Source organism: Beta vulgaris, chromosome 8, assembly GCF_026745355.1.
Source record: "Beta vulgaris subsp. vulgaris cultivar EL10 chromosome 8, EL10.2, whole genome shotgun sequence".
In the NCBI taxonomy this organism is placed as follows: Eukaryota; Viridiplantae; Streptophyta; class Magnoliopsida; order Caryophyllales; family Amaranthaceae; genus Beta; species Beta vulgaris.
In genome coordinates this window covers 32,003,669-32,010,612 of record NC_079209.1, presented here as the reverse complement: position 1 = coordinate 32,010,612, position 6,944 = coordinate 32,003,669, and the positions used below count along the sequence as shown (strand labels likewise).

The 6,944-nt window shown below is 39.6% G+C and overlaps 1 pseudogene; it reads left to right on the top strand.

The window, feature by feature from the left end:
- The first annotated feature begins 6,888 nt into the window (after window positions 1–6,888).
- The window catches only part of LOC125494402 (ATP synthase subunit alpha, chloroplastic-like), a 1,986-nt pseudogene continuing 1,930 nt past the window's right edge, over window positions 6,889–6,944 (top strand).

Genomic DNA, 6,944 nt, shown 5'->3' with positions numbered 1-6,944 from the left:
TTTCAGAAGTTGAATTCGTTGAAGTCTGATTTTTCGTGTCTGTTTCATGCTCATCTTGGCCATACATCGTAATTTCGACCTAACTCCTAGCTCGGATATCAAAATTGAGTGATTCAAAAGTCTGAATTGTTTTTTTTTACTATTTCTAAGGGGTTCCTTAGCTCAGAAGCTGAATTCGTTGAAGTCCGATTTTCCGTGTTTGTTTCCTAATCATCTTGGTCCAACATCGTAATTTGCACCTAACCCCTATTTCAGACATCAGAATTGAACGATTCCAAAACCTAACCTGTTTTTTTCCTATTTCCAAGGGGTTCGTGAGCTCAAAAGCTGAATTCCTTGCAGTCAGATTTTTTGCGTCTGTTAACAGCTCATCTGTGCCGAAAATCGTAATTTGGGCCTAACTCCTAGCTCGGACATCAAAATTGAGCGATTCAAAAGCCTGAATTGGTTTTTTACCATTTCAAACAGGTTCGTATGGTTAGAAGCTGAATACGTTGAAGTCCGATTTTTCGGGTCTATTTAAAGCTCATATTGGCCCAACATCGTAATTTCGACCTAACTCCTATCTCGGACATCAGAATTGAGCGATTCCAAAGCCTGACATGTTTTTTTACTATTTCTAAGGGGCTCGCGAGCTCAAAAGCTGAATTCCTTGCAGCCCAATTTTTCGCGTCTTTGTCCTTCTTGTCTTGGCTTAAAATTGTAATTTGGAACTAACTCCTAGCTCGGACCTTAAAATTGAGCGATTCAAAAGCCTGAATTATTTTTTTACTAATTCTAAGGGGTTCGTGAGCTCAGAAGCTGAATTCGTTGAAGTCCGATTTTTCGTGTGTGTTTCTTGCTCAACTGTGCCCAACATCGTAATTTGGGCTTCACTCTTATCTCGGACATCAGAATTGAGCGATTCCAAAGCCTGACATGTTTTGTTTCCCATTTTTAAGGGGTTTGTGAGCTCAGAAGTAGAATTCCTTGCAGCTCATTTATGCCCAAAATTGTAATTTGGGCCTAGCTCCTAGCTCGAACATCATAATTGAGCGATTCAAAAGCCTGAAATGTTTTGTCTACCATTTATAAGGGGTTCATTAGATGAGAAGCTAAATTCGTTGATGTCCAATTTTTCGCGTCCGTTTCTTGCTCATCTTGGCCCAAAATCGTAATTTTGGCCTAACTCCAAGCTTGGAAAATAGAATTGAGCGATCAAAAGCCTGAATTATTGTTTTATTATTTCTAAGGGGTTCGCGAGCTCAGAAGTTGAATTTGTTGAAGTACGATTTTTCGTGTCTGTTTCCTGCTTATCTTGGCCCAACATCATAATTTGGGCCTAACTCCTAGCTCGAACATCAAAATTGAGCGATTCAAAAGCCTAAATTTTTTTTTACCATTTCTAAGGGGTTCGTGAGCTCATAAGCTGAATTCGATGAATTCCGACTTTTCGTATCTTTTTCATGCTCATCTTGGCCAACATCGTATTTTCGACCTAATTCCTATCTCGGCCATTAGAATTGAGCGATTCCTAAGCCTGACATGTTTTTTTACCATTTATAAGGGGTTCGTGAGCTCAGAACCTGAATTTCTTGCAGTCTGATTTTTTTGTCTGTTTACTACACATTTGTACCCAAAATCGTAATTTCGGCCTAACTCCTAGCTCGGACATCATAATTAGGCGATTCCAAAGCCTGACATTTTATTTTTACCTTTTCTAAGGGTTTTGTGAGCTCAGAAGCTGAATTCATTTAAGTCCGATTTTATCGTGTCTATTTACTACTCATCTGTTCCCAAAATCGTAATTTGGGCCTAACTCCTTGCTCGGACATCATAATTGAGCGATTCCAAAGCCTGACATGTTTTTTTTTACCATTTTTAAGGGGTTCGTGAGCTAAGAAGCTGAATTCCGTGAAGTTCGATTTTTCGTGTCTGTTTACCACTCATCTGTGCCCAAAATCGTAATTTGGATCTAACTCCTAGTTCGGACATTAGAATTGAGCGATTCAAAAGGCTGAATTAGTTTTTTACCATTTCAAAGGGGTTCTTGAGCTCAGAAGCTGAATTCGTTGAAGTCCCTTTTTTCATGTCTGTTTCATGCTCATCTTGGCCCAACATCGTAATTTCGACCTAACTCCTATCTCGGATATCAGAATTGAGCGATTCCAAAGCCTGACAAGTTTTTTTACCATTTCTAAGGGGCTCGTGAGCTGAGAAGCTGAATTTCTTGCAGCCTAATTTTTCGCGTCTGTGTCCTTCTCATCTTGGCTAAAAATTGTAATTTGGGACTAACTCCTAGCTTGGACCTCAAAATTGAAAGATTCAAAAGCCTGGAATGTTTTTTTTATCATTTCTAAGGGGTTCGTGAGCTGAGACGCTTAATTCGTTGAAGTCCGATTTTTCGCGTCAGTTTCTTGCTCATCTTGGCCCAACATCGTAATTTGGGCCTAACTGCTAGCTCGGACATTAGAATTGAGCAATTCAAAAGCCTGAATTATTTTTTTTACCATCTCTAAGGGGTTGGTGAGCTTAGAAGCTGCTTTCGTTGAAGTACGATTTTTCGTGTCTCTTTCCTATTCATCTTGGCCCAACATCGTAAATTCGTAATTTGGGCCTAACTCCTAGCTCGGACAACATAATTGAGCGATTCCAAAGCCTGACATGTTTTTTTTAACCAATTCTATGGGGTTCGTGAGCTCAGAAGCTTAATTCCTGGAAGTCCGATTTTTCGCGTCAGTTTTTTGCTCATCTGTGCCCAAAATCGTAATTTGGGCCTAACTCCTACCTCGGACATTAGAATTGAGCGATTTAAAAGCCTGAATTAGTTTTTTACCATTTCTAAGGGGTTAGTGATCTCAGAAACTGAATTCGTTGAAGTCGAATTTTTCGTGTCTTTTTCATGCTCATATTGGCCTAACATCGTAATTTCGACCTAACTCGTATCTCGGACATCAGAATTGAGGGATTCCAAAGCCTGACATGCTTTTTTACCATTTCTAAGGGGCTCATGAGCTCAGAAGCTGAATTCCTTGTAGTTAGATTTTTTGTGTCTCTTTACTAGTCATATGTTCCCAAAATCGTAATTTCGGTTTAACTCCTAGCTCGGACATCAGAATTGAGCGATTCAAAAGCCTGAATTGTTTTTTTACCATTTCTAAGGGGGTTCGTGAGCTCAAAAGCTGAATTCGTTGAAGTTCGATTTTTCGTGTCTGTTTCATGCTCATCTTGGCCCAATATCGTAATTTCGACCTAACTCCTATCTCGGACATTAGAATTGAGCGATTCCAAAGCCTGACATGTTTTTTTACCATTTCTAAGCGGCTCATGAGCTCAAAAGCTGAATTCCTTGCAGCCCAACTTTTCGCGTCTGTTTCCTCATCTTGGCTGAAAATTGTAATTTGGGAATAATTCCTAGCTTAGACCTCAAAATTGAGCGATTCAAAGCCTTAAATGTTTTTTTACCATTTCTAAGGGTTTCGTGAGGTGAGAAGCTATATTCGTTGAAGTACGATTTTTCGCGTCCATTTCTTGCTCATCTTGGCCCAACACCGTAATTTGGGTCTAACTCCTAGCTCGGACATCAATATTGAGCGATTCAAAAGCCTAAATTGTTCGTAAGCTCAGAAGTTGAATTCGTTGAATGTCGATTTTTCGTGTCTGTTTCTTGTTCATCTTGGCCCAACATCGTAATTTGGGCCTAACTCCTAGCTCGGAGATCATAATTGATCGATTCCAAAGCCTGACATGTTTTTTTACCATCTCTAAGGGGTTCGTGAGCTTAGAAGCTAAATTCCTGGAAGTCCGATTTTTCTTGTCTGTTTACTACTTATTTGTTTCCAAAATCGTAATTTGGGCTTAACTCCTAGCTCGGACATTAGAATTGAGCGATTCAAAAGCCTGACTTTGTTTTTTACTATTTTTAAGGGGTTCGTGAGCTGAGAAGCTAAATTCGTTGAAGTCCGATTTTTCGCGTCTATTTCTTGCTCAACTTGGCTTAAAATTGTAATTTGGTCATAACTCCTAGCTCGGACAATAGAATTGAGCAATTCAAAAGCCGGTATTGTTTTTTTTACATTTCTAAGGGGTTCGAGATCTCAGAAGTTGGATTTAAGTACGATTTTTCATGTCTGTTTCCTAGTCATCTTGGCCCAACGTCGTAATTTTGGCCTAACTCCTAGCTCGGACATCATAATTGAGCAACCAAAGCCTGACATGTTTTTTTTACCATTTCTAAGGGGTTCGTGTGCTCAGAAGCTTAATTCCTTAAAGTCCGATTTTTCGTGTCTGTTTACTACTCATCTATGCCTCAAATCGTAATTTGGGCCTAACTCTTAGCTCAGACATCAGAATTGAACGATTCAAAAGCCTGAATTGTTTTTTTTACCACTTCTAAGGGGATCATGAGCTCAGAAGCTGAATTCGTTGAAGTCAAATTTTTCGTGTCTGTTTCATTCTCATCTTGGCCCAAATATCGTAATTTCGACCTAACTTCTATCTTGGGCATCAGAATTGAGCGATTCCAAAGCCTGACATGTTTTTTTTACCATTTCTAAGGGGCTCGTGAGCTCATATGCTGAATTCCTTGCAGCCTAATTTTTCGCGTATGTGTCCTTCTCATCTTGGCTCAAAATTGTAATTTGGGACTAATTACTAGCTCGGACCTCAAAATTGAGCGATTTAAAAGCCTGAAATGTTTTTTTTACCATTTCTAAAGGGTTCGTGCGCTGAGAAGCTAATTACTTGAAGTTCGAATTTTCGCGTCCGTTTCTTGCTCATCTTGGCCCAAAATTGTAATTTTGGCCTTACTCCTAACTCGGACATTAGAATTGAGCGATTCAAAAACCTGAGTTGTTTCTTTACCATTTCTAAGGGGTTCGTGAGCTTAGAAGATGAATTCGTTTAAGTGCGATTTTTTGTGTCTGTTTCCTTCTCATCTTGGCCCAACATCGTAATTGAGCGATTCCAAAGCCTGATATGTTTTTTTTACCATTTCTAAGGGGTTCGTGAGCTCAAAAGATGAATTCCTTGCAGTCAGATTTTTAGTGTCTGTTTACAACTTATATGTGCCCAAAATCGTAATTTAGGCCTAACTCCTAGCACAGACATCAGAATTGAGCAATTCAAAAGCCTGAATTGGTTTTTTTACCATTTTTAAGGGGTTCGTGAGCTCAGAAGCTGAATTCGTTGAAATCTGATTTTTCGTGTCTGTTTCATGCTCATCTTGGCCCAACATCGTAATTTCGACCTAACTCCTATCTCGAACATCAGAATTGAGCGATTCCAAAGCCTGACATGTTTTTTTTTACCATTTCTAAGGGGTTTGTGAGCTCAGAAGCTGAATTCCTTGTAGCCTAATTTTTCTCGTCTGCCTCCTTCTCATCTTGGCTCAAAATTGTAATATTGGACTAACTCCTAGCTCGGACCTCAAAATTGAGCGATTCAAAAGACTGAAATGTTTTTTTTTTTCCATTTCAAAGGGGTTCGTGAGCTCAGAAGCTGAATACCTTGCAGCCCAATTTTTTGCGTCTGTCTACTTCTCATCTTGGCGCAAAATTGTAATATGGGACTAACTCCTTGCTCGGACATCAGAATTGAACGTTTCCAAAGACTGACATGATTTTTTTATCAATTCTAAAGGGGTTAGTAAGCTCAGAAGTTGAATTCGTTGAAGTCCGATTTTTCGTGTCTGTTTCATGCTCATCTTGGCCCAACATCGTAATTTCGACCTAACTCCTATCTCGGACATCAAAATTGAGCGATTCAAAAGCCTGACATGTTTTTTACCAATTTTTCAGGGGTTCGTAAGCTCAGAAGCTGAATTCCTTGCAGTCCAATTTTTCTCGTCTGTGTCCTTGTTATCTTGGCTCAAAATTGTAATTTGGGACTAACTCCTAGCTCGGACCTTAAAATTGAGCGATTCAAAAGCCTTAAATGTTTTTTGTACCATTTCTAAAGGGTTTGTGAGCTGAGAAACTAAATTCGTTGAAGTCTGATTTTTCGCGTCCGTTTCTTGCTTATCTTGTCCCAAAATCGTAATTTGGTCCTATCTCTTAGCTCGGACATTAAAATTGAGCGATTCGAAAGCCTGAATTGTTTTTTTACCATTTCTAAGGGGTTCGTGAGCTCAGAAGCTGAATTTTTTGAAGTCCGATTTTTCGTGTCTATTTCCTGCTCATCTTGGCCCAACATCGTAATTTGGGCCTAACTCCTAGCTCGTCCATCAGAATTGAGTGATTCCAAACCCGGACATGTTTTTTTTTCCACTTTTAAGGGGCTCGTGAGCTCAGAAGCTGAATTCCTTGCAGCCTAATTTTTCGCGTCTGTGTCCTTCTCATCTTGGCTCAAAATTGTAATTTGGGACTAACTCCTAGCTCGGACCTCAAAATTGAGCGATTTAAAAGCCTGAAATAATTTTTTTTACCATTTCTGAGTGTTCGTGAGCTGAGAAGCTAAATTAGTGGAATTCCGATTTTTCGCGTCTGTTTAGTTTCTTGCTCATCGTGGCCCAAAATCGTAATTTGGTGTAACTCCTAGCTTGGACATCAGAATTGAGCTTTTCTAAAGCCTGATATGTTTTTTTTACCATTTCTAAGGGGTTCGTGAGCTCAGAAGCTGAATTTGTTGAAGTTCGATTTTTCATGTCTGTTTCCTGCTCATCTTGGCCCAACACTAGGGGAAAAAACAGAAAGGGTTGCGAAGGAAGGGTTGCGCTTTTTAAAAAAGCGCGGCCCTACCAGTGAAGGGCTGCGCTTTTTTTAAAAGCACAGCCCTTCACTTAGTAGGACTGTGCTTTTAAGAAAAGTGCAACCCTTATGTAGGTAAGAAGGAAAAGCGCAACCCTACTAAGTGAAGGGATGCGCCTTTTAAAAAAGCGCAGCCCTTCTGCTATGTAGGGCTGCGTACTTTCATTAAATGATTTATTAGATAATCGAAAACAAAGGATCTTGAATACTATTCGAAAT